Raw genomic sequence first — 27463 nt, forward strand, 5'->3', positions numbered from 1 at the left:
TTAAAATATATAAAGGCATTTACCTTTCCCATAGCACCACTTGCTACATAGTCTGGTGTATAATCAAGAAGATGTGAATGGCAAGGTAGCAATACCTTTATCTACTTATTTATTTGCCTGATTGCCAGTCGCCAACAGTTGAACATCAACTGCAACTCACAAATGGCTTCTTAGATAAAATGGACATTTTTGGCCAACCCCTCATATATTTGTTATTGCTACCTTGCTAGCAAAATGATATAGGTGGTACTTTTTGTTGGCTAAATGAATATATTTGGTAGCACAAGCTTTTAAGTCCACCCAGTTCTCTTTGACGATTGTGGGCCCTACAAATTACTGCATATTACCCTATTTTGTTTTAGAACAGACTTTGGGGGCTACCCCAGTGGTGGTATTAGTGCACCTTGGGCCCCAGGATGCTTTCATTTCATACAGTTATACAATGCTTCAAAAGCAGGAAAAAAATGCAATGCCATCAACAGTCAATCATTAGTTTTGGTAAAACCTAAATAATATACAAACTCTACAAATCAAATACTAAATGCACTGCCCCAGCCAAGCTACTCACTGCTCCAACTTTAGGAAATAACTTTGCAAACCTCTGTAAAAACGCTATATATACAACAGGTAAAAACATTTTTTGGTGGTGTGGCTTGGCACTCAGAGTGGATGGCCACACACTGAGAAAGCTCTGGGAGAAAGGCAGCTCCACAGCTCTTACATCGGTCTAATTTACCCCAGAATAGGACCAATCACCAAGCTGATTCATCCCACCCGCTCCCACCACTCCTTGACTGCATCCCCTGCCTGCCACATCCCAGCATTCTTCAGATCCAGGTTGGCCACGGGAAGAAGCACCCCAGCTGGCAAGATGGAGTAGGCTCACCACAGGGAGGACAGCACCAAGAAATGTCGGCATTGGAAGAGTCGGTAAGATCAACTGTACATGGCGCAGAACAACCACTCCTCTACTCTGACATGGCTGTCTTCACAGCAGATATTAAAATTTTATTAATTGGAAATAGGATCACAGATCTTAAAGCAGATCTACTAGTGCTCCCAGACCAACTAGCTAACACGGAGCGGTTGGGGAAGCAAAGGGACAGAGCCATCACCAGGCTTGAAGACATAACGATGACCCATTCAAAGCACCTCCTCTCCATTTACCGGCACCTTGAAGACCTCGATAAGATAGGCAGGAGGCACAACATTAGAGTTAGAGGGTTGCCAGAGACTATCACTACAGAGCAGATCAAACCCGCTTTACAGAAAATTTTTAATGGAGTTCTGGAAAGGGATGCTGACATTCATATAGAGATTGACAGGGCACACGGATCTCTACTCCCGAAAAGCTCAGACTTGGCCCTGCCACGTGATATATGCTGTCTCTTTAACTACAGCCTGAAAGAGAAGATTCTTGCTAAGGCTAGGCAAAATGACCTTGTCATGCTCAATGAACAAACTATCAAGCTGTTTAAAGATTTTTCACCCATAATGCTAAATAATAGAAGGGCCATAAGACCTCTACTTAAAGTGCTCAAAGAAAATAACATTACATACAGATGGCGCTTCCCTTTTGCGCTTCAAGCCACTTTCATTAGGATATCTCATATGATCAGATTCAAAGATGAGCTAAATGACTTTTGTAATGCACTCCAAATACACTTCACTGAAGTCCCAGAGTGATACCTGGATTTTAAATTGCTGCCACCTATTTCCAGCCCTCCAGCTTCACCCTGTAATTCACTCAACAAGACTCCATATAAAAAAGGCAGACCCTACAGATCATCCACATCTGGATCTACCTCTGCCTCCCCGAGGTCTAGAGAAGTGACCTGACTTTTGTTTGCCTCTTCGAAATTGCCTAATTGGACATATCTCTATTTGCCCTGGGGACCTGGGATGATTCACGAGTTTCAACTGTTGATATATGCTGAAAATTACACCAGTTAACTTTTTTCTTTCCTCTTTTGGATCAAGCTCAAAACTGTTTTGTTTGAAGATAAACCTGTTTAGAACTCCGTCTATATTGCTTCACTCTAAGCAGATATGGCATCAATCCTTACTAACTCACGCTTGTGACCTCATTCCATGACTACCATGTTCTGTTTGCTATTAGAAATGTTGTGAACATAAAATTTTCCGTTCGCGAATGGCGAATGCGAAGTTCCGCAAATGTTCGCGAACGGGCGTACCGGGCGAACCGCCATAGACTTCAATAGGCAGGCGAATTTTAAAACCCACAGGGACTCTTTCTGGCCACAATAGTGATGGAAAGGTTGTTTCAAGGGGACTAACACCTGGACTGTGGCATGCCAGAGGGGGATCCATGGCAAAACTCCCATGGAAAATTATGTAGTTGACACAGAGTCAGGTTTTAATCCATAAAGGGCATAAATCACCTAACATTCCTAAATTGTTTGGAATAACGTGCTTTAAAACATCCAGTGTGTGTATACGATCAGGTATGATGTTGTCTCGATCAGGTAGTGTAAGGGTTGCGCCCGCTTCAGAGTGACAGATCAAACTACCTATTTAACGCATCGCAAACAACCGCAAACAGTCCATTTGCACAACCGCAATCTCCCCATTTGCACAAGGTTGGATACCAAGCTAGCCATGTCCCATTCCTTGTCCTCACTGACATCATTGAAGGTCTATTCCTTCACCCAGCCACGTACAACACCAAGGGTCCCCGAAAGGTGACAACAAGCCCCCTGGGACGTCTCCTGTGGTTGGTCTTCCACCTCCTCAAAGTCACCTTCCTCCTCTGACTCCTCTTCTTCAGACTCCTCTCTCTGCGTTGCCGCAGGTCCAGCAATCGACCATGATAAGGCTGCTTCTGGTGGTGATGGTGACCATAACTCTTCCTCTTCATGCTCATCTACGGCCTGATCCAGCACTCTTCGCAGGGCACGCTCCAGAAAAAACGCATATGGGATGAGGTTGATGATGTTGCCTTGGGTTTGACTGACCAGGTTTGTCACCTCCGCAAAAGGACGCATGAGCCTACAGCCATTGTGCATGAGCGTTCAGTAACGCGGCCAAAAAATACCCAGCTCCGCGGAGGCTGTCCTCTTTATTTAAATTGAAAATATCTGTTCTTACCAGATTAATCTCTGTTTTGTCCCCTATCAGGGGCCGGTGTATGGAATGGTGTATGGAATAGATTTTAGGAACCGGGAGATGGAAAAAGATGGTTGGTCGGTCCTCTTACGTCCAATTTGGGGCACTGCGCGTGCGCCGTTCAATGTACTGTGCCATCCTATATGAGTGATGTGTTAAGTAGTACTATTCTTATCAGTTTAATCCCTGTTACGTCCCCTATCAGGGGACGTGTATTAAATAGATTTTAGACAACCGCAAAGAGTTGTCAATAGTTGAAACACTCATGACATAAATTTTATTCCTCTATGCGTCAATCTTGGTGTAGCGATGACTGTGCTCGTGCGCATGTTTGGGAGATTGCAGGCGATGGCGGTTTTTCAAAGCCTATGGTCGTGCTGAGGTAGTTCAGTGACAGGTAAGTGACCCAGAAAACAATGATTCTGCAGTAGTTTAATCTCTGTTTTGCCCCCTATCAGGGGCCAATGTATGGAATAGATTTTAGGAACCGGGAGATGGAAAAAGATGGTTGGTCGGTCCTCTTACTTCCAATTTGGGGCACTGCGCGTGCGCCGTGCAATGTACTGTGCCATCCTTTATGAGTGGTGTGTTAAGTAGTACTATTCTTATCAGTTTAATCCCTGTTACGTCCCCTAGCTGAGCTGGAGGAGGATGGTGCGTCAAGGTTCCGAGCGGAAGCTGTAGAAGATTGGGTGTCCTGTGAAAGCCAGTCAACTATGTCCTCAGAATTTTTCGAGTTCAGGGTGCGTGGCCTCTGAACACTGGGCATTATTCTAGGGCCATAGGAAATCACAGCACCACGACCACAATGGCCCCTGCGGGTTGGCCTGCCTCTGCCTGTCATTTTTTTTTTTTTAGATTAGTGGTACTATGCGTGCAAGGTACTGTGCCACCCTATATGAGTGGTGTGCACACAGTACAGTCTGTGGGCCTGTGGCCTCTCACACATGGGCAGGCAACTGCAATATATATATATATATATATATATATATATATATATATATATATATATATATATATATAAAAGCAGACTGATGTACCAGCCCTAAAAAGTGCTTTTTGGGGTGCTGTCAGGACGCTGCCCTTACAGCAGATGGGTCTTTGAGGACTGGAGTGGACACAGAACACTGGCCTAGCTATTATTTCAGCAGCAGCAGCACTCTCCCTGCTCTAACTAACACTGCAGCTTCACAATGAAAGGAAAAGGGTAGGCATTTTATATGCCCCCTTTTCCTCATGGGAGAAGTGGCGGGAAGTTCAAGATCAGTAAGGTCAAGTTTGGGTCAGGCGGGTTTCTTCCCGGGCTTTTTCCTCAGGGAAAAAGGGTGGGATGAGGTGCCTGAGGTAAAAGGTAGAGTAGTTAGTCACGTGTAACTGCAGGTGACTGAGCTGCACCTGCAGTGGCATGTGGAATACTGTGGAAATTTTGGGCAGGAAGCTAGCATATAAATTAAGAGCCCAGCTCAGGGGGGCTCATTCGCCTTAGGAAGCAGCAAGCTGAGAGGTTCCCCAACCCCCCCCTCCCCTAATGTCGCGGCTGTTGTTTACAAAGGGGGACAATTGGTATATTTATGCTATTGGATGTTTTATTGAAGTTGATGGATTTTATTTATTGATAAAGCCTGAGCCGTAGTGGCTGGGCTGTTTTTAAGAGGTTTATTTATTGATATTTATTAAATATTTAAATTGTTTTAAACCAGTAATAAACTGCAGCGGCTAAATTATTCCAAAATTGGTGTCTGCACTCTTTATATAATTCATGTATAATTTATTGTATTATTTATAGTGATAAGATTTAATATCCTGCCTACTATCCCATATTAGTGATACTATGCGTGCAATGTACTGTGCCACCCTATATGAGTGGTGTGCACACAGTACAGTCTGTGGGCCTGTGGCCTCTCGCACAAAAGCAGACTGATGTACCAGCCCTAAAAAGGGCTTTTTGGGGTGCTGTCCTTACAGTAGATGGGTCTTTGAGGAATGAAGTGGACACAGAACACTGGCCTAGCTAATAATTCAGCAGCAGCAGCACTCTCCCTGCTCTAACTAACACTGCAGCTTCAGAATGAATCTAGGATGGATGCTGTCCTTGCTTTTTTATAGGAGGTGGGAGGGTCTGGGAGGGAGGGTATGCTGATTGGCTGGAATGTGTCTGCTCACTGTGAGGTACAGGGTCAAAGTTTGCTCAATGAGGACATATAGGGGGCGGACCGAACGTCGCATATGGTCGCCCGCCGCGCCGAACGCGAACAAGCGATGTTAGCCGGGAACTGTTCCACGGCGAATAGTTTGGGACATCTCTATTTGCTATTACCATCTGATTTACCAGCTTCAGACCCAATGAAAATGAAGACTGATTTAGTTTAAATTTTGTTTACTTCTTTTTCTTTCTTTTTACATATAGCTGTGGAGTTGCTGCTTCCAGACTGTTTCTGTTTAACTAACTCCCTTCTACTTGGAATTTTAGTTTCTATTGGAGGACTAAGATTGATACCTATTCTAGGAGGCCTGAGTTCCTCCCACGTACCCACCTAATCTGTGAAAGCTTTTCTCCTTTTCATTTTTGTGGTCTCTTGCGAATACTTCTTATAGTCTGATTTACCTTGGGATTCTCGGTTATTTCTGTGTAAGAAAGGTTTTGAGACCCATTTTTACTTATAGTAATTTTATTTTCTCTTTAGTTTGACGGACATAGTGCTCCAAGAAATCTTAACTACTGGGTTATATTGCCTCCTCCAGGAGTAGGACTAGGCAGAACAAAAAACCTATTTCAAACAGAGTAAAACACTGCGCTATGAGGTAAGCAGCTAGCACTAGGAATAAAGATACAGGCTTCCAAAAACAAAATAACAAGCAAATAATACAGCGCTAATCAAGGATAATAGAACCAATGAAAAAAATATACATAATCAATATAGGACAGTATATGTAAATCATACATAAAAGTCCATAAATAAATGGTCAAATCCAGGAGAGAAAAGATAGATGACACCAGCATTCCAAGAAGAACCATATACAGATAGGGGTGACTGGAAAACAAGAGAGAAGCTTCTCACCCTATGTGGTATAGGTAATCCCCTTACCTGATCACAGTGGCCACTAAATCATAGGTGTATAAACTAATGGTTTATAAAAATGATTAATCAGCGCTGGCCAATATAAAAAACTTTTAACCCCAATTAATTGCTTAATAGCCAGATAAGGGGACCGATGGCTGCCAACATAAAGTGTATTCACCTAACACCAAGACAATCCAGAAAGTATAGAGTATGTAGCGCCAAAGGATAAATACAATAAATATAAGCAAAGTGTATATCTAGTAAAATAATGTATCTGTGAATAAATAATTATAAATATGTATCACAAAAAGGTGCAAGTGCTCTTAAATTCTGTGATAATAAAATTATCCAGGTGATAAAAAACTAATTCCGTGAATGATGAGATACTTCTATAAATGAAGAGTTAGTGTCACAATAAGCGCTCGTGTGAATAAATATATCCATTAATCACACATAAGCATACACAAGTGGAAATTAAAATTGGTCCAAAAAGTGGGTAATTTCTTCTATGCTAGGATACCAGCCCAGCATAGAAGAAATTACCCACTTTTTATGGACTTTTTGCACCTATTTTAATTTCCACTTGTGTATGCTTATGTGTGATTAATAGATATATTTATTCGAACAAGCACTTATTGTGACACTAACTCTTCATTTATAGAAGTATTCTCATCATTTACGGAATTCATTTTTTATCACCAGGATCATTTTATTATCACAGAATTTAAGAGCACTTGCACCTTTTTGTGATACATATTTTTATTTATTTATTTATTTATTTATTTATTCACAGATCCATTATTTTACTAGATATACACTTTGCTTATATTTATTGTATTTATCCTTTGCCGCTACATACTCTATACTTACTAAATCATAGGTGGTCCAAATAGGCAATCAACCGATCATCCATCCATAAGGCAATGGTACATAAAGGATCAGCTGTCAACCAGCTCATATGTCATGAAAGGCAAGAGATAGAAACGCTCCCATAGTGGTTTAAAAGATAAACCATTTATTGTGGCTAAAAATATGTTGCACTTACAACAAATCAAACGGTACAGGCATAAGTCTTGTGCTGCGGCGTTCCTGCAGAGTTTGTTCTGAAATCTCGGCTTCTGAGAGGAAACAGAAATTCTCCAACCTCAGCAACAGAAAAATGGGGTCGGGTACGCCTGACCATAGCAGGGACCACTACACTGTCATCAGAGTTATCGGACAATGAGGCTTCCCCATCGCTCTCATCTGTCATGCTCAGCATCGTGTAGGCCTCTTCACTAGTGTACCTCTGTTTGAACATTTTGGCTAAAAAATTTATAGGTACCTAGTATGACTCGCAGGTAAAAAAGCACCTGGTTGTAAAGGACGGTTGGAACTGCTACCAAAAAATGTAACTGCTAGTGTTAGCAGAGATCAGGCCTGACTCTGCTAACACTGCGGTTTAGCGTGCTGTGTATTGGAAGTAATAGTAATCTGCTGGGGGGGGGGATAAACGTAGGTGCTGGCAGATGTTCGGGCTGATCCTGCTAATGCTGAGTTTTAGGCAGGGCCGGTGCTAGACTATTTTATGCCCTAGGCAAGAGCAGCTACTTGCGCCCCCCCCCAAAAGGGAAGGGGTTAAAAACTACTCTATGTGACCCTGATCTGATGGTCCCTCTATGTTATGCTGTCATACCCAGTGACCCCCATATTCCTCCATTTCCCACCCGGGGACCCTAATGTCCCTCAATGTCACACCAAGAGACTTTGATGTTTTTCCATGTCACACCCTGGGACCCCAATATTACTCCATTTCATGCTGTCATACACACTGACCCAGATGTACCTCCATGTCAGATCCTGATGTTTTTCCATGTTACATTTGGGGACCCTGATGTTCCTCCGTGTCACACCTGGGGACCCTGATGTTCCTCCGTGTCACACCTGGGGACCCCAATCCCCCATGGCACACCCAGGGACTCCAATTCCTCATGGCACACCTGGTGACCCCGAACCCCTGTTAAACGCGGTGGCTCCTGGTGGAGGGAAAAGCAGCAGTTAGAGAGCTCCACATGTCCTTCATCACCAACCTCCTCAGACCATTCTGGTGCCTCATCGCTTCTGCCCCAGTAAAGGTTCCGCCCTCCAGTGCCGAGCTCTGGCTCAGGATCAGCTCTCCTCCGCTCCCTGCTTAATACCGACCCAGGGAAATAAACGGCTGCCCACCAGCTCAGTGCAGAGAGTCACTTCCTGCCACTCAGCTCCGCCTGAAGAGGATCATCATGCAGGCAGCACTCTGGGGGGCTCCCTTCTTGCCTTTTGGGGCCCCTCCAACAGTGGTGGAAAGCCAGGGCCTGGTAGTTCCACTACTGCCCAAGACACTTTGCATCTTCCGCTGTCCCTTCTTCCCCCCCACCTCCGCCCCTCGCCTCAGCTCACAATAATCATTCATGAGGGAGAATTCATGATGGAGAGAGAGTGCTGACTCCTGGCTGCGCCCCTAGGTGGCAATGCGCCCCAGGCGGCTGCCTAGTTTGCCTAGTGGAAGCACCGGCCCTGGTTTTAGGAACACATATACTATTGGGGATGCTAGTATAGTTCTGATCAGATCAAAGATATTGATCCGTTCAGAAACTATACTAGTAATGGAGGTGTTTAGTGTGTGTGTGTGTGTGTCACTGGCAATTAAAGGGTTAAAATGTATTACTAAATATGTGGCGGGCAATCTGACCAGGTCCTGAATTGATGCTAACTAACTAATGTCACCTGTGACACTAATAAAATACCAGAAAAAAGATCTGTACACTATAATAGTGACACTGTAACAGGGCAATGAAGGGGTTAACTGGGGTTGATCAGGGGGTTAAATCTTTATTGGGTTTAGGGTCCCCACCATATATCTACTATCTGGGACTGCCTCTAACTACCACTAACTGCCTCTCAAACTAACTGAAGTCACAAGTGACACTAATACAGTGATCAGTAAATTGTCTGTATACTGTAATTAGTGTACATTGTGACAGGGAGTGAAAGGGTTAATGGGGGTAATAAGGGAGTTAAATCTTTATTGGGAATATATGGTGGGGACCCTAAATCTATTTGGGACTACCACAACTGCCTATCACACTATCTGAAGTCACAAGTGACACTAATATAGTGATCAGTAAATTGTATCTGTACTGTATATAGTGAACACTCTGACAGCTAGTGAAAGGGTTAATTAGGGGGTAATCGGGGGGTTAAATGTGTGCCTATGTGTACTGGTGTCAGTGTAGTGCTTCAGTACTCACGGTAGATGTTGTTATCTCCTCTCACGCTGGATCTGAAAAGGACTCCAGGAGAGGAGATGACATATCCTGTGCCTGTGTTTACATTACATGGGCACAGGATGTTCTGCCATTAGTCAGAACCGATAAACAGGTCCAGGCCAAAAATCATTGGCCTGGACCTTGTGACTGATAGGTTCTAAACCTGAATCAGAACATTGCGAGGACGTGCACGCACCCTCCCTAGCTCCGCGCGCGATCGCCGTACTGGTACGACGGTTCGCGTAGCTGAGACAGCCTGCTGCAGTATATCTGCGGCGGGCAGTCTGCAAGTGGTGTAATCCCTCAGTGAGCTGGGCTTCCCCCACCCTCTTTCCCCCCATCTGGTCCTGGAATATGGGGGGGGCCCCAGGGCAGAGAATGCAGTGCAGACCCCTGGGGTCTCCCCCGCTATCCCCACTCTAAAAGGGTCCTGGGATAGTGTGTGTCCTGCCCTGGTAGTCTGGAGGGGTCTCAGTGTAGGAGACCCCTAGGTGCATGCCCTACTGTTTGCAGTGTGGGTACAGTGCAGGGGTGTCCCAGTGCAGAGACCGGTGCAGAGTGTGCAGCGGAGTCTCCCCTAATGTGTGTCCTACCTTCGGGGGGGTGCAGCGTTGCAGAGGGTGCAGGGAATATCCTGGCAGCATTCTTCAGCGTTTGTAGCTGATGGTGGCCATTTTCCCCTAGTCTGGCTGGTCTCCGGTTGGCTGCCATGTTTGTGTAGCCCGATGATGTCACAGGGGCCATTTTACGTTAGTCTGGCTGATCTCCAGTTGACAGCCATGTTTGTGTAGCCTGATGATGTCAAGGGCCATTTACCCTTAGTCCGAGAGATGCTTGAGATGACCGAAGCCTCGTGGGGATGCCGAAGCTCCTCAATTTACTCTTCCTTTGCCTAGGACATATGAACAGGGATGGTATCCATTATGATGCTGGGTTCGAATTCTTGTCGCTCCTCTGGTCGGTATGGTGAGTCCTTGGAGGTCCCTGTTCTCTCTCTCTCTGCTGGTAGGTGCCTTGGGGGAATACTTTAGTGGTGCCAAAAGATACAGTGCCTTGCGAAAGTATTCGGCCCCCTTGAACTTTTTGTGACCTTTTGCCACATTTCAGGCTTCAAACATAAAGATATAAAACTGTAATTTTTTGTGAAGAATCAACAAAATCTACAATTGAATGGTTCACAAATAAACATATCCAGGTGTTAGAATGACCAAGTCAAAGTCCAGACCTGAATCCAATCGAAAATCTGTGGAAAGAACTGAAAACTGCTGTTCACAAATGCTCTCCATCCAACCTCACTGAGCTCGAGCTGTTTTGCAAGGAGGAATGGGCAAAAATATTAGTCTCCTGGTGTGCAAAACTGATAGAGACATACCCCAAGTGACTTACAGCTGTAATCGCAGCAAAAGGTGGCGCTACAAAGTATTAACTTAAGGGGGCTGAATCATTTTGCACTCCCAATTTTTCAGTTTTTTATTTGTTAACAAAGTTTGAAATATCCAATAAATTTTGTTCCACTTCATGATTGTGTCCCACTTGTTGTTGATTCTTCACAAAAAATTATAGTTTTATATCTTTATGTTTGAAGCCTGAAATGTGGCAAAAGGTCGAAAAGTTCAAGGGGGCCGAATACTTTCGCAAGGCACTGTAGTTTCTGTACTGCAAGGTCTTCCTTTTCTTATGGAGCCTCAGGGTCACATCTCCCCCACTGACCCCCTCATGGAGGTGGCAGGTCCCTTGGAACCCTAGCTTCCCATGGTTGCACTGACTGTGGTCCTGCAGACCTTAGTGTCCCAGGTGAAAGTGGTGTGTGGGCAAAGGCCTAGGAGGAAGGACTTTCCCTGCTCAGTCTGTCTCATCTGATCCTGAGCCTGATGTTGCCGTGGATGCGGCCCATCCAGGGGGCTTGATATCACACCCCTGGATCCATCCGATAATGAGGATGATTCCTCCATTGTCGCAGCAGCGAAATTAAAAAGTGCTGGTAGATGCACTTATCACTGCAATGTGTGAGACTCTAAAAATGGAGGATGCGGCTGATGTAGCCACGGACGTAGCTGTGTCGTTTGGTACGCATAAGTCACCTTGCACTCCAAAGGGGTTTGCTTATGTGCCTTATTTTGACAGGTTTTCCTATAATGGATAGGAACAACCAAAATGACCCTTTGTGGTCACCAAACATTTTGCTGTAAGCTACGCTTTTAAGGAGTCACTAGTCCAGTGGTGGACCCTCGAGTTTCCGGGTTGAACAAAGCTACCATGATCCCCAGTAGAGGAATCTCCATCCTCTAAGGATCTGGCTGAAAGGAAAGCGGAGGCTGTGGCACGCGGCATGTTTACTGTGGCTGGTTTGACATTGCGGCCAGTCTTTGCCTCAGCCCTGGTGTCTCAGACCCTAACTGAATGGGACAAGCTTTTGCACCAGGGCCTGGGGGGGGGGGGGATGAGCAGGTCCGCGCTGTTTGTTAATTTAGTGGACCAGTTGGTCCATGGACTGCAGTTTATTTTTGATGCAGCTCTGGATGCAGCTTCTGTGCTGTCCAAACTTTGTCTCAGCGGTGGTATTTAGGCACATGCTGTGGCTTAATATTTGGCCCGAAGACCAAGCCTCTAAGAAAGCTCTCATTGATCTGCCCTTTCAAGGCGATTGCCTGTTTAGGGCTAACCTGGATGACATAATTAAGGGTATCACGGGGGGGGGGGAAAGAGTACCTTCCTGCCATAGTCTAGGAAAAAGAAGGAGCCTCGTCGCAGAAAATTCTTTTGTGCTTCTGGGAAGGAGAATAAGGGAAATAGATCTTTCAAATCTTCCCTGGAGGTTCCAAACATCCTTAGTCTGGTAAGCATAGAGCTTCCCTGGACCCGCAGACAAGACCCCTTCAGCATGAATGTCTGCCCTCACCCATTATTAGGGTAGAGGGACAGCTTTGCTGATTTCTGGCCTCGTGGACCTCCTTCATGAGCATCAAGGGGATGAACAAAATGATTGTTTTGTCCTTTTCAGGTTTTTTAGGTCCTGAGTCTCCTTGTGCAGATTTAATTTCTGCAAAGGTTCAGGTGATGTCCGAACTACCTAAGGTCCCCCCTATCCCTGTCCAGGGAATTGATTTACCTAGGTCTGATTCTAATTCTTACCAGGGTGGTCCTTCCTCTGGACAAACTTCAGGAACCACAGACCATGATTCACCGGCTGCTGTCACACATTCACCGGCTGCTCTCTCCCATTTTGCATACAGGTTCTGAGTTTAGTGTTATCCATTCCATCTTCAAGACAGTTCTGTTTGCACAGTCCTATATGCAGCTCCTTTAGCAGGTTCGGCTCCACAGGAGGATACCGAAGATCACGGTGAGATCATTGGTTCCTCTTGCAGACCCTGCAGGCGTCCAACGGCCACAGTAAGGCCAGTAATATCCTCGGCTCAGGCTTCTTTCGCAATTCCTGTGAGGAATCAAGGACGAGGATCTTCCAATCAGTCTGGTAGCCATAAACGTCCCTTGGGGGCTTCCTCTAAGAAAACCAGTTGTCCCAAGGGCTGATCTACTATCCTGCTTTAGTCGCTGGTTTTAATGGCTTAGCTATTGAAAGACAGGTACTGAGGGATAGAGGTCTGTCTGGATCAGTGATCCCTACTAAGGTGAAGGCGAGGAAGTTGTCTTCCAGCAAGATATACCATTGTATGTAGAAAGCGTACATTTTTTGGTGTGAGTTGATTGACGCTCATCCTCTATCCTTTTCTGTGGCTCGGATCTTAACCTTTCTTCAACAGGTTGTTGATCAGAAGTTGGCCTTGAGTACCATCAAGGGCCAGGTGTCTGCCTTGGCAATCTTCTTTCAGCAACCCCTAGCCACACACTCTTTAGTTCGTACCTTCATTCAGGAGGTTCGATATGTGGCTCCACCTGTATGATCTCTTTTTTTCTGCCATGGGTTTTAATTTTAGTGCTTTCGGTTCTCTAGAAACCTCCATTTGAGAATATTCAGGAGATTCCATTGTCTTCGTTTATCCCAGAAGGTGACATTCTTGGTGGTTATTACCTTTGGGCAGCAGGGTATCTGAATTGGAGGCATTATCCTGTCGCAGTCCCTATTTAGTGGTCCATAGGGACAAAGTGGTTCTTCATCCCTGTCCATCAATCCTGCCCAAAGTTGTCTCTGACTTCCATTTGAATGAGGACATTGTGTTGCCTTCCTTGTGTCCCAAGGAATTTGCTTTGCATACCTTGGATGTGGTTTGTGCGATTCAGGTGTATCTGGCAGCTACTGAGTCCTTTCGGAGGTTAGACTCGCTTTTTGTGGTTATGGACAGACCAAGAAAAGGGCTGGCCACTGCTTCGGCTATCATCTCCAGATGGATCAGACAGACGGTAACTCAGGCCTATTCCATTAAAGGTCTGGTTCCACCTTTCCCTGTCACGGTGCATTCTACTCGGGTGCTGATACCTTCTTGGGCCTTCCGTCATCAGGCATCAATATCGCAAGTTTGCAAGGCGGTCACTTGGTCGCCGGTGCATACCTTCACAAAATTCTATAAGGTAGATACTATTGGCAAGGTTACCAAATTTCGCCAAGTGCCAGTAGCTATGAGCATATAAAAGAAATAACGTACTGTCATAAAACGCAAACCAAATTCAGGTCCCATCTGCTCAGGCGATTGCTAAAGTGCCTTGTGTAAGCCAAAACAATGAAAGAAAAATAGGTTTATCACCTTCTACAAGGGGATTGCTAAAACCATCAAAGCAAACCTGAGCAGGTAAGACTGTGGGTAAAACTATCCAATTTTTGCATATAATAGACCAGTAGAGTAGCCCATAGGTGCTAAAGTGCCTAAGTGCAGTCCAAAACAAAAAAAACAAACTTAAATAGTTTAGCTGGAGAAGAACTTCTGTTTTCTACCCATGTACAGTATATCTGAGGGCTAAACTAAGTGGAAGGCCAAAGGCAATCAACAGGTAGTGCTTGGTGGATAAAGGCAAACAGTCGAAGCTATGACAACCGTGCATAGCCAATTTTACCACTAATGACAATAATGGGGCATTTACTCCCATTGATGCCAGGGCATTTTCTACTTTCACTGCCCACAGTCTGGCCCCTTCGAAGTCTGAAGGACAGTAAACCGGCCCCTTTGTTTAGAAAGTTTGGAGACCCCTGGCTCAGACTGATGATAAATGGCACAAATGAGTTACTTACAGCTCGTTAAGGGTTACATACAAATACCCCCCCCCCATTAAGACCTTGAATGTACAATAAAATTGGCTTCTAAAGTCACAGGATCCTGCTGGTCTGCTGCCTATTTCCAAAGATACAGCCTATGGGAACAAATTGACATAGAGCTGCCTTTCCCAACCTTTTTAACATGGAGGTATCCTTGAAACAACTTTCTGGTCTCGAGGAACCCCTGCTAATAATGACTATATCTACAGTTCACGGATCATTAGCATAAATGGTCATTGGGAAGGATGTTTCTTACATTTGAGGTCATTGGGAAGAATCCCCCCCATTACAGATAGCTAATAAGGTCATTGGTGTCAGTGGTTACTTAACTGGGTGGCAGAAGTTGCTAATTGTTCAAGGAAACTCTACCAACCTCTGGAGGAACTATTAGAAATTGAGCAACACTGGTCTCAACCCAGCTTCTGAATTATATGCTAGTACACCCGCAATAGCTCACAAATGTATTTCATCTCACCAAACATAAAAAGTGCTAGTGAAAACAAACACAAATTGTGTTCATAGCATATGATCCATAAACAATACATGGATTATAAAGTGCTATATGTGCAGTCAATTAACATAACGTGCTAAAGTGAGTATATCCAATCATAATAAAAAGAGCTGCAAAAAACAATCCATCAAAAATCGGAAAACATCGGAAAAAAGTCAGTGTTCTAGAAAACAAAAAAAAAAAAAAAATGAAAAGAATAGTCGCAAACAGCCAAGGTACGTGCTGTATTAAATGTAATTAAACTTCTCAAAAAGTGCTCTTTATGTTACTGTGCATATCACACCCAATGTGATCCTTCACCATTCACTAAATGCATTCACTAGAAACATAGGCTGGTCAAGTTATAAACCAGCAACTGCGTAAAAACTGGTCCACACAGTAATGCATGACTCGGCTCCAAACATGGCTCCTCACAATACCCATTCTCGGCCAAGTGTCATCATACATAAATAGAGGATAGGAGAAAGAGAGCTAGTATAAAATCTTTTTAAAACACCGGCTTTTTTTAAAAAAAAAAATGTATTTTCATTCCCGTTTTCATCCTGACACTGGGGTAAAAACGCTCATCGGGATGACATTTTGAAAATGTGAGTGGAAATAAAAGTTTTTAATAAAAGGCTGTTTGGGACTTTTCTTTTTTATGTTTAATATTGCATGTACCTTGGCTGTTTGGGAGTTTTCCTTTTCAAGTTTTTTGTCTTTTCTATAACACTATGACTTTTTTTTTCAGATTTTTGATGGATTGTCTTTGCAGTACTTTTTGTCATGATTGAGTTTACGCACTATAGCACTTTGTTTATTTATTGATTGCTCATATAGCACTTTATAATCTATGTATTGTTTATGGATCATTTGCTATGAACACATTTGGTTTTTTGCATTAGCACTTTTTATACGTTTGGTGAGGTGCAATGCATTATGAGAAATGTGTGAGCTATTGTGGGTGTACTAGCATTAAATTCAGAAAGTGGCTCAGACCAGCGCTGCTCAATTTCTAATCGTATCTGTAATTTTTAGTTCTATCAAAGTTAGGGTGGCAGTGGTCTAGTGGGGCCTTTTTCCTTAACTAGTCTGTGGCGCTGTTATTTTTTATTAGTTCTAACCTCTGGAGAAACCCTGGTTGAGAAAAACTGACGTAGAAGCTTTTGCTATTGCAGCTATGTGGCACCTGGGATGGATTTGGCTCTTCAAAACACTCAAAGGCCTGACATCAGTGGCGTATCATCCATGTGTTCAGGGTGTTCACTACACATGGGCCCCTGAGGGGGGGGGGCACTGTGACCCACCCTGGACACATGGATAGTCCCCCTGGTTTACAGCCGGAGTGCTGGGAGGGACAGCTGTGATCACCGATCTCCCTGCTGCTTCTCCTCGTCTCCCTCCCACGGCTGTCAGCTGAAAAGTCATGCATGGAGATCGGTGCTCACAGCTGTCCCTCCTGCCGCACCGATCCCCGGCTGTTTCCAGTGTCTTCCACCCCCCCATGCTCCTCTGGCTGCTCCTCCATCCTCCCCCACCCCCTCGTCCCCGGTAGCCGGCTTCCCTCCCCTCCCACTCTCTGCCGGTGGGATCTGTCAGGATAAAGAGCGGAGAAAGGGGACGGTAAACATGTAATTTACCAGCCCCTTCCTTTTCTCAAGTTGACACAGTGAGCGTTCGCTACCAATCGCTCCTATGTTAACTGAGTAGAGTAAACTGTTTACTCTGCTTCAGTTTATGAATAAACGGAAGCCCCTGTCTCCTGTTTATTCATTTTCAATGGTGAGGCTGCTGAGAAAGGGACTGAGGAATCTTTCCTCAGTCACTTTCTCTGTCTCAAAGGGGAGATGTCAGGGATCTGTTTTGACCCCTGATATCTCACCGAAGCACACCAACAGGGCTGATAAAAGAAAATTACAGTAAAAATTAAATTGTAAGAAAAAATATAAAATAAAAACAACTTCCTCACTACTATTTACTATCCCCCCTAAAAAAAAGCATTGTGAAAAAGATTAAAAATAAATACAAAAATAAAAAAACTACTGACCCCATCCACTGCCCTACTGACACTGTCCACTGCCCTACTGACATTGTCCACTGCCCCAAATTGTAAAAAAATAAATAAATAAAAAAAAATAAAGAACTACTGACACCATCCACTGCCCTACTGACACCATCCTGCACATACTACCCACCACTGTACACTCCATATTACTCCCCCTCAAATTATATACCTACAGACACTCCGTACTCCTCTCCTGCACATTCTACCCACTGCTGTACACTGCGCACTCCTCTCCTGCACATAATACACACCGCCATACACTTCGAACTCCTCTCCTGCACATACTACCACCGTATACTCTGCACGCCTCTCCTTCACATAATACCCACCTCTGTACACTCCGCACTCCTCTCCTGAATACACTACCCACCTCTATACACTCTGCAATCCTCTCCTGCACATACAACCCACCGCCATACACTCTTTACTCCTGTTCTGCACATAATACCCACCACCATACACACCATACTTCTCTTCTGCACATACTACCCACCACCATACACACCATACTCCTCTCCTGCACATACTACCCATTCGCCGTCTCCACACCCCTCTCCAGCACATACTTCCCACCACCGCACACTTCACACTGTACATTCCCTATTTAACATTATGTAACATTAGTCATCGCAGGCTGTATTAACCACTTTCCGCAGAGTGACGTAGATCTACGTTGGCAGACATTGTGGTGTTATACTGGGAGGATATATGATGAATGAGGAGGTAATATGGCGCTGCCAGGTAAAATGTCACAATCAGTGAAAGGTAATAAATAAGATGTGTTATATCATATGCAGAATAAATATAGTAAACCAATGTCCAAAACCAATATATAGTAAAAGGCTCAATAATAAATATAAATAAATACATGAATATACATTGATGTAGTGAATAAGTGCAAATTAAAGTGACATTGACCATATAAATATGAATAGATCTGGTATATAAAAATTGTGACCATAAATATAAAGTGAATAAAAATTAATAAATGGTTAGACAATTGTGAATAAGGTGAAGGCACTAGCCACTTGGGTAGATATAGCAATAGAAATTGCCAATAAATATGTATTAACGTGATCTCAGAAGAAAAAAAAATATATTTTTGTGAAAAAGGGAATAAGTGGAAAAATATAAATATTGGGCTAAGAAATAAATATACACAAGTGATAAATATATAAATTCGTAAAAAGTTCATGAAAAATAAAAATTAAATGTGAAGCAACATCCTTTAAAAGTGGTGAAAGTCCATAATCAAGTAGGTGAATTCCAGGGGGATTAAAAAAGGGTGAATCCCGTGGTGGTCTGAAAAACGCGGGTGCTGGGTGAGGAAACCAGCTTATAACTTCCCGCACTCACTCATATGTATAGTGCATCCATTAACATAGGCAGATTCCAGACAATGCAAGAAAGGAAACTCCATATAGTGAAGTACTGTAAAAACTGTTTGTTTATTAAATAAAAAACATAAAGTACTTACATTTAAAAGCAATGGGCTATGCACACAGGTAATAGGGACCGCAAACCCCCTCGTATAGCGGTAGTTTCCGGAATGCTATGCGTTCCAACGACCGGATCTGCGTTTCACTCACTCGGGCGGAACTGACGTGGCTACGCTCTACGCGTTTCGTCATCAAATGACGTCATCAGGAGCAGCGTCAGGTCACATCAGGTCCGCTCTTAATATACTAGTGGGTTACTTGGCAACCGGAATTAGGTGTGTAGAACAAAAGACTAGCGGCCAATACGAAAAAATTATAATCGGCAGTCACTTGTTGAGGGGCAGAAAATTGGTATGCAATTTTGAGAAAAACAGCTTTAGTATCTGATAGGAGGAAAAATAACATAGTTTGTTGTTAGGTAAACTAATGAATGGATTAGGAAGTCAAAAATCACTCTCACAAGTTATATAGAGGAAGTACCCCATACAGCCTGTGCATGTCGATGTGGGTAAATATAAACAATCCAAATATTGTATTTAGCAGACTTGGGATATGATATATATTTTTTATATAGTGCTTTTTTATGGATATGTTAGAGGAAAAAATTATATATGGAAAAAACATACCACAATTAAGGTTTTATCGTCGTTACATAGACAACATAATCATGATATGGGATGGAACACAAGAGTCTTTAGACTCCTTCATGCAACAATTGAATGGTAACCAATTTGGTATAAAATTTACAGCAAATTACAACAAAGAACAGATTGACTTTTTAGATTTGCAAATTCTTAAGAATAAGGATGAGATACAAACCAAAACTTTTTTTAAACCAACCGATAAAAACGGATATATCCTAACGTCCAGCTGCCATCATCGTAAATGGAAACAAAATGTACCCAAAGGGCAGTATATGAGAGTCAGATGAAATTGCACCAAAGTAGAAGACTATGAGATACAAGCAGCAAAACTTACTAGTAGATTTGAAGAAAAAGGTTATAACAGATCTATCCTAGAGGAATAAAAAAATAAGATAAAAAATATGCCAAGGGAAGACTTATTAAAGAAAAAGAGAAGAGACAATAAGGAGAATTTTGATTGTGCTTTTATTACTGGCTTTAACAAACAATATAGGACTGTTGAAAAGATTTTTAAAAAATATTGGCCGATTTTAAAATCAGACAAAATCCTCTCCAAAATTTTACCAAACAAACTGAAATTTATATACCGGAAAGCACCCACATTGAGGAATAGACTCGTCCACAATGTGGTGGACCCACCAAAACAGGTCAAACTATTCCCAGGGATGAAAGGCTTTATCCGGTGTCAAAAATGCTTGGCCTGCAAAAACAATCCTGCACAAAAGAGAAAAATCACACAATTTAAATCTAATGCGAACAAGAAGACTTTCCAGATCAGGAATCTGATCACTTGTCATAGTACACATGTTACTTACATTATCGAATGTCCTTGTAAGCTACAATATGTAGGCAGGACCACGAGGCCCCTATTAGTTCGTATAAGGGAACATATAGGCAACATTAAGAGAGGTTTCCCAAAACACAGCCTATCAAAACATTTTCCTACGTCACATACCCTATTTGGCATCTAGAAATACATGATGCTTTCAACATGCTATTTCCATACCTCTTACGATACCCTGACCTGATATGCATATACATTTTTTGCTGCACACACTATTATCACTTTAATCTACAAGACATTTATATATTAACTCTATTTATCATACTATTTAATTATTATGTATCTTAATATAGGATGTATGGGTTAACAATATGTATTGAGACATATCTGCCATAGATTGGTTAACATTTAGCTACAGAAATTGCTTTTAAGTTTCTCGTCTATTATCAGACATTTGTTGATATCGTATATAGATCCAAAAAGGGTTACATGTCCACAGGAATGATCTATACATGTAAGATTCTGGTACCTCTGGTACCCTTAATTTCCATTTCCTTTCAATATGCGTCCCACCTTTCTAATTAGGTGGTACGCATACACCTTTAAGACGGATGACGTCATCGCCGAGCGCCGCTCTGAGCGGCTATTTCAACCGCCGGCGTTCTCTCTCACGTTGTTCGTTCAATGTGCCTGTGCCTGTGCTTATGTGCCTGTGTGTCTACATGCTGTAAGGGATTAGCTCGGTGGTAGGCGTGGATGACCCCTTTGGGGGTGCGTTTTCACAGAGAAATAGCCCAAAAGTGCTTGCAAACAACAGGTTTATGGTTTATTCTTCCAATTTCTGTACACAAGTGCATGCAGCAAAACAACAAAATAAAATAAAACACAAAATAAATCCTTGCCTCTGTGGGCGGCTACCTTCTCACGCTGGAACCTACCTAAGAAGTCTTCCCAACCTACTGTTGGGCCGACACTGCTGATCCTACAGCAGACACTCAAATGTCCATTGATTTGCTTTTCACACAGCACAAACATTGTCCATTGAACATGTCCCTTTGTTTTCTTTCACACAGAAACACTTCGTCTTCTCACCTTTGAGACGTCTTCACTCGTTTTTACCCTCCTGAGCGCACACCGCTTCAGGAGGTCTTCCCCATGCTCACTCAGCTTTCAGGGGGCACACAGGACTGTCCTCTACCCACATGGCGTCAGGATGCAGCCGTTTGTCTGCCTTCCTCTCCCAGCCCACACGGCGACAGGAGGCAGCAATCAATAGGACTTTCTCTGAACAAATTATAGAGCCTTAACTCCCTCATTCTGAACAGGTGAAGGCCTTTCAACTTCCTGCTGGCTAGCTCTGTAGCCAACACCCTATAGTATCAGTGAACTTTCTAAATCAGGTGGAAATGTATCTCCTTCCTGTGACTACATTCCCAGATTTACCTGACTTCCTGTCACATACCCCCCCCTCTTGTTTCAACCCTAGGGTTGGGACACAGATTTCCAGGCACGCATGTGTCAAGCACTGCTGACTCACTGATAAGCCTCCTATTATCCTCAAGCTTCCGGATGAAACTGTTTTGTCATCTTCATTGACGGATTTCTCATAAATGCCACACAGTTTGTCTCTCATCTCATATACACATTCTTCAACTGCATTTTTGGCATCATTTTGCTCCTTCTCGTTTCTGTCATCTTCATTGACAGCTTTCTCATAAATGTCAGACAGCTTGTCCCTCATAACCGTCTGTCCAATCCACCATGGAGGACCGTGATCCATAGGCAACTCAATTGGGCTAGTCTTAATGTCTTCAACATTCTTAAGACGCCTCTCTCTGCAATCCATAAATGTTTTCCACAAAACTTTGAGAACCTTTGCTTCACTAAGCTTTGTTCCAAGTAGGGACTCTTGACATCCCTCTGTGACTTGAGTTGCCTCTCCATACAGCTGTACACAATCATTGACTTTTTGTTGTAAAAGGGAATGATCTTCCTTCTTGAGCTTTGCTTGCTCTAAGATGCTGTGCAGAGGATTTTCCAATTGAGACAACAGGCTGTCACACATTTCTTCAAAGTGACCCCTGTTCCTTTTCCCAGAGATATCAATATCATTCAAACATTTCATATTCATAGGCAGATCTGAAGCATTTGCACTCATCAACTTCTTAAACTTTTCGCCCTCCTGAGCGAGTCGCAGTAAAGGCCTACTATTTGATTTGATATTCAGTTTATATTTCTTGCCAAACTCTTCACAGAAGTAGCCAACCAGAACATCATCAACTTTCCTTCCACCAACATAGGGGTTAAAGGCAACAACACAGTTGAACCCAGCGATCTGGGTGGTATCCATTATAGACCTCCTCTCTGCATCAGTGAAGAAACATGGAACTGCAACACATTCTTTTACAGGTTTCTTCAATGCACTTTCTGCTGAACTATTTGACCGCTCAAAGTCACCTAGTTCCTTTTCTCTATCTGAATTCCACATGGAATGCATCTCAAGATCACGATCAAACTTCTGCCACCCGTCTTTCACCAGTTCCATTTTGGAAACACTCCCTGAAAGGCACTTGAACTTAATTTGCTTCACGTTTTCATCAACAGCCTTAGTTTTCTCCACTAGGTGGCGTTTGCTTTTTTCTCCCAGATTTATATCACTTGCTTTAGTTTTCTCCGCTTTAGTTTTCTCCGCTTTAGTTTTCTCCACTAGGTTTTCAGCCTGAACTGAGAAAACATCACATTTCTTACACAGCTCCTTTGTTTGCTGACGTTTTTGAAGGAACGGTTTATTCCACAGGGGTGATTCAAGCCACATGTCATCACATTTCTGAGGCTCACTCAGGACAGACCCCAAAACACTGATCCTTTTAAAAACTGCATCAGGCACACTATCCCCTCTTTGGGACAGATCCTCTGTTGCCTGTAATTCCTCTTCCAGTTCCTGCAACGGAATCTTCATCTCTTCTACTTGCTGTTCTAAGGCTCGTTTAGACTTTTCTAGCTCCTGAACGCTTTTCTCAACCTCATCCTTGTAGCTGACCACATGTTCCATCTCTGTACATAGCTGCTTGTTAACTCTTTCTAGTTCAGCCTTAGACTCTAGAGCTTCCTCCAAAGAGCGAGCCAAGAACAGGGCTTTGCTCTCGTTATCACGCGCCTCCGTTTCTGCACGGGCGCGTTCTTCTGCATATTTTGCAGACACAGTCTTCTCTTCACCAAGCATCTGATCAAACTTCTTTTTCACATCTTCAACACACTGTAATGAACCAATGCTTTCTTCCATGCGTTTTTTCATATCCGCTATCTGAGCTTGCAATGTTGCGACTTGCTCTGATAGGTTTTTCTTTGCTTCCGCCTCCTCTTTTAATTGTTCCAGGAAGCCATTTTTCTCATCTTCCATTTGTTTGAGCTTTGTGCTAAAACTCAGCCTTTGACACCTCTCTTCCTGTAAGAGTTCCTGCGTGTCTTGCAGCTGCGATTCCAAGATAGAAAAATCTTCCGCAATTTCTCTAGATTTGCTGTCTGCTTGAGAAAGCTGATTTGTAACATTGTCCAACTCAACCTGCAGTCGGTTTGCCTTCTCTGACAGCTTAGCACACAATCGGTCACCTTCTGACACATTGACTTGCGATTCCAGAAGCTGTGCCTCTACTTTTTCCCTCTTATGTTCACAATCTCCTTTTCCCTGCATAAGAGCCTTCACCTCATTGGCTAGCATCTGGGAATAAGAATGTAATTCTGCCACACAGGCTTCTTTCTCCTTTAACTGCTGCTGGACACGTTGGGCTTCCCCTTTCCAACTTTCACAGTCCGCACGCCATTCATCTACCACATTGCTTAAAGTAGTGAGCTCATACACAGTACTCAGTAATTTAGCCTCTCTTTCACTTTTCTCTTTGTCGCTGAGAGACAATGTCGCTTTCAGAGCAACATTCTGTTCCTGCGACTCCTGCAGGTCTATTTTTGTAGCTCCCAAAGACTGAAGACTTTTTTCCAGCTGATTACGCAACTGCAACATATCAGCCATACTTTGCTTCTGCAAAGTCTGAATTTCACTTTCCTTTTCCATGAGGATGGTATCTTTCTCCATTATAGTCTCTCTGCGTTTTTGCAACTCGACCAAAAGAAGAGCAGTGGATTCTTCCCACTGTGACACATGAGACTTGAGTAGTTCATTTGTTTCCTGCAGTTTCTATGCTCCATTTTAAGCAATTCCAAGGCTTGTTCCTTTTCTTCCATTTTCCGTTGCAAGGCATCCAACTCAGCCCTGCACACATACTCGGTTTCCTCCAAACCGATGGCCTCCATTGGCTGCTGGCGTCTCTGTTTCCAGCCTGCCATGCTCTCTTGGTGAGCCTTTTGTTGAGCTGCAAAGCTCCGCTGTTTCAGCATCTCCCCCATTTTGGGTTTACTTTTCATCTGAGAACCCTGCGTCTCCAAAGCAGTTTCAACAGTGTTGCTAGGGACAACAACCTTCCTCTTTAGTAGACTCTCTTTAGGCATGGATGGGGCTGGTTCAGACGGTAACATCCCCTCCATCCATAGAATCCGGTCTCTCATTTCATCTATCTTTGCATTCTTCAGGCGTTTTGAACGCCCCATCTTCAATAACTCCACAAACAAATTTTTCACAGTCCAGCAAAAAATTTTCAGACCACTGTCTCTTTAACACATGTAGTTTTTCTCTCTCTTGCAAGATCTCTTTTCCTGCACACACAGTTTGTGCAGTCACTTGCACCAGACACAACAAAGTTCATCAAATAATTTTGAGACCGCTGTCTCTTTAAAACACTTTTTTTTTTTCTGTCAGGATCTTCTCTCCTGCACACATAGATTGTGCAATCTCATGCACCAGACAAAGTTCATCAAACATTTGCACTTCCTTGCAGGGATCTTGCTGCTTCTGCCCACTGCATACCTCCACCATATGTAAGGGATTAGCTCGGTGGTAGGCGTGGATGACCCCTTTTGGGGGTGCGTTTTCACAGAGAAATAGCCCAAAAGTGCTTGCAAACAACAGGTTTATGGTTTATTCTTCCAATTTCTGTACACAAGTGCATGCAGCAAAACAACAAAATAAAATAAAACACAAAATAAATCCTTGCCTCTGTGGGCGGCTACCTTCTCACGCTGGAACCTACCTAAGAAGTCTTCCCAACCTACTGTTGGGCCGACACTGCTGATCCTACAGCAGACACTCAAATGTCCATTGATTTGCTTTTCACACAGCACAAACATTGTCCATTGAACATGTCCCTTTGTTTTCTTTCACACAGAAACACTTCGTCTTCTCACCTTTGAGACGTCTTCACTCGTTTTTACCCTCCTGAGCGCACACCGCTTCAGGAGGTCTTCCCCATGCTCACTCAGCTTTCAGGGGGCACACAGGACTGTCCTCTACCCACATGGCGTCAGGATGCAGCCGTTTGTCTGCCTTCCTCTCCCAGCCCACACGGCGACAGGAGGCAGCAATCAATAGGACTTTCTCTGAACAAATTATAGAGCCTTAACTCCCTCATTCTGAACAAGTGAAGGCCTTTCAACTTCCTGCTGGCTAGCTCTGTAGCCAACACCCTATAGTATCAGTGAACTTTCTAAATCAGGTGGAAATGTATCTCCTTCCTGTGACTACATTCCCAGATTTACCTGACTTCCTGTCACAATGCTTACAAGCTTGTCTCGCTGCCGGAACCTCCAGCTATTTGCTTTTACCTGGAACAGACCGGAACCTCGCTACTGATCCCTGTATCTCGCTACCGGATCACTCCCTCACTACTGGACCCCTCTACTACTAACCTTACTAGTGATAAGTACCCCACAGGGGAATCCTCCATAACCTAACTTACACTACCTACCTCTGCACATTAAGGACTGTTACTATCTATGCATACTAATTCTATCATCTGCACTGTTACATAGATTGCTAGCTCTTGAGTCTACTACCATCTATCCTTGCACTGGGTTAGCCTATCCTGTATTTGTCATCTGCTGTCCTTACCACCTGTTACCATACTCGATTACTAACCTATCTGCATTCTACCTAAATACCATCTAATACTCTCCTGAACATTTCTATCAAGTGCTTACCATCTCTGTCACTGTTCACACCTGTCCCTTCAGCACATCACCTTCATACTATCATATACATCCTATCACTCCAGGAACATCTTATTGAGTGTGTGTATATCTGTATGCTGAAGCTGACGGGCCCACAGTGATGAGTCTGGAGAGTTGGATCTGGTTATTCAACACATCTCTACATGACTACTGAGTGGAGATTCTGCAGCTGCAAATCCAGCCTACTACAAAAACGCAGGAGCGTTACAGATTGAACGAACCTAAAAAATGGATTCAGCAGAATTACCCACTCAAGTGACACAATTAACACAACAAGTAAATGCATTAATAATTGCTCTTACTGAAGTAAAAGAAGAAAATCAAACTCTGACACAGCAGGTAACCCGTCTTTCACGGCTTACTGCTGCTCAGCCCCCTGAACCTAAAATAAACCCTCCTCCAGTGTTTACAAGTGATCGGAAAAAATTTTGTGAATTCAAAAACGCATGCCAATTGCTTTTTTTGTTAAAACCTCGTACATACCCTACTGATCAAATTAAAGTCTGTACCGTTATTTCATACTTAACGGGTGATCCACGGGCCTGGGCAGACTCTCTCTTTGAGAAAAATGATCAGCTTCTCAACTCCTATTCTTTATTCCTAGCGCAACTCGCTAGTTTATATTACCCTATGAACGTATTATTGGTGTTGTTCGTTCCTTGAAGGAAGAGATTTTGCACAGTATAGGATTGGATTCACCTCCACCACAACTAAGTACTGATGCAGAAGGCTTCCTCTATTACAACGACAAACTCTACATACCCCCTACTATGCGCACCAAGATCTTGGAGTTATCACATGATGTGCCCATGGCAGGACATATGGGTATGACGAAAACCCTTAATTTGCTTACCAGGCAGTTTTGGTGGCCTGATATGAAGACGTCTGTACAAAAATTTGTTTCTTCATGTGACATCTGTGCAAGGTCCAAAATTGACACTACAAAACCATCTGGTCTACTCTGCAGTCTACCAATACCCCAGGTTCCATGGGAAGTTGTGTCCTTAGACTTTATAATAGAACTACCACCATCTAAAGGATTTAATACCATTCTAGTGTCAGTGGACCACCTGACAAAGATGGCACATTTCATCGCTATCCGTAGACTACCTTCATCTAAACAAACAGCGGAACTACTGATGAAACATGTGTTCAAGTTACATGGAATTCCAAACACTCTCTTATCCGACCGTGGTTCACAGTTCATCTCCAAATTTTGGCAAGCTCTTTGTCAAATATT

The sequence above is a fragment of the Pelophylax lessonae genome (assembly GCF_965119305.1).
Source record: "Pelophylax lessonae genome assembly, chromosome: 1".
Taxonomy (NCBI): domain Eukaryota; kingdom Metazoa; phylum Chordata; class Amphibia; order Anura; family Ranidae; genus Pelophylax; species Pelophylax lessonae.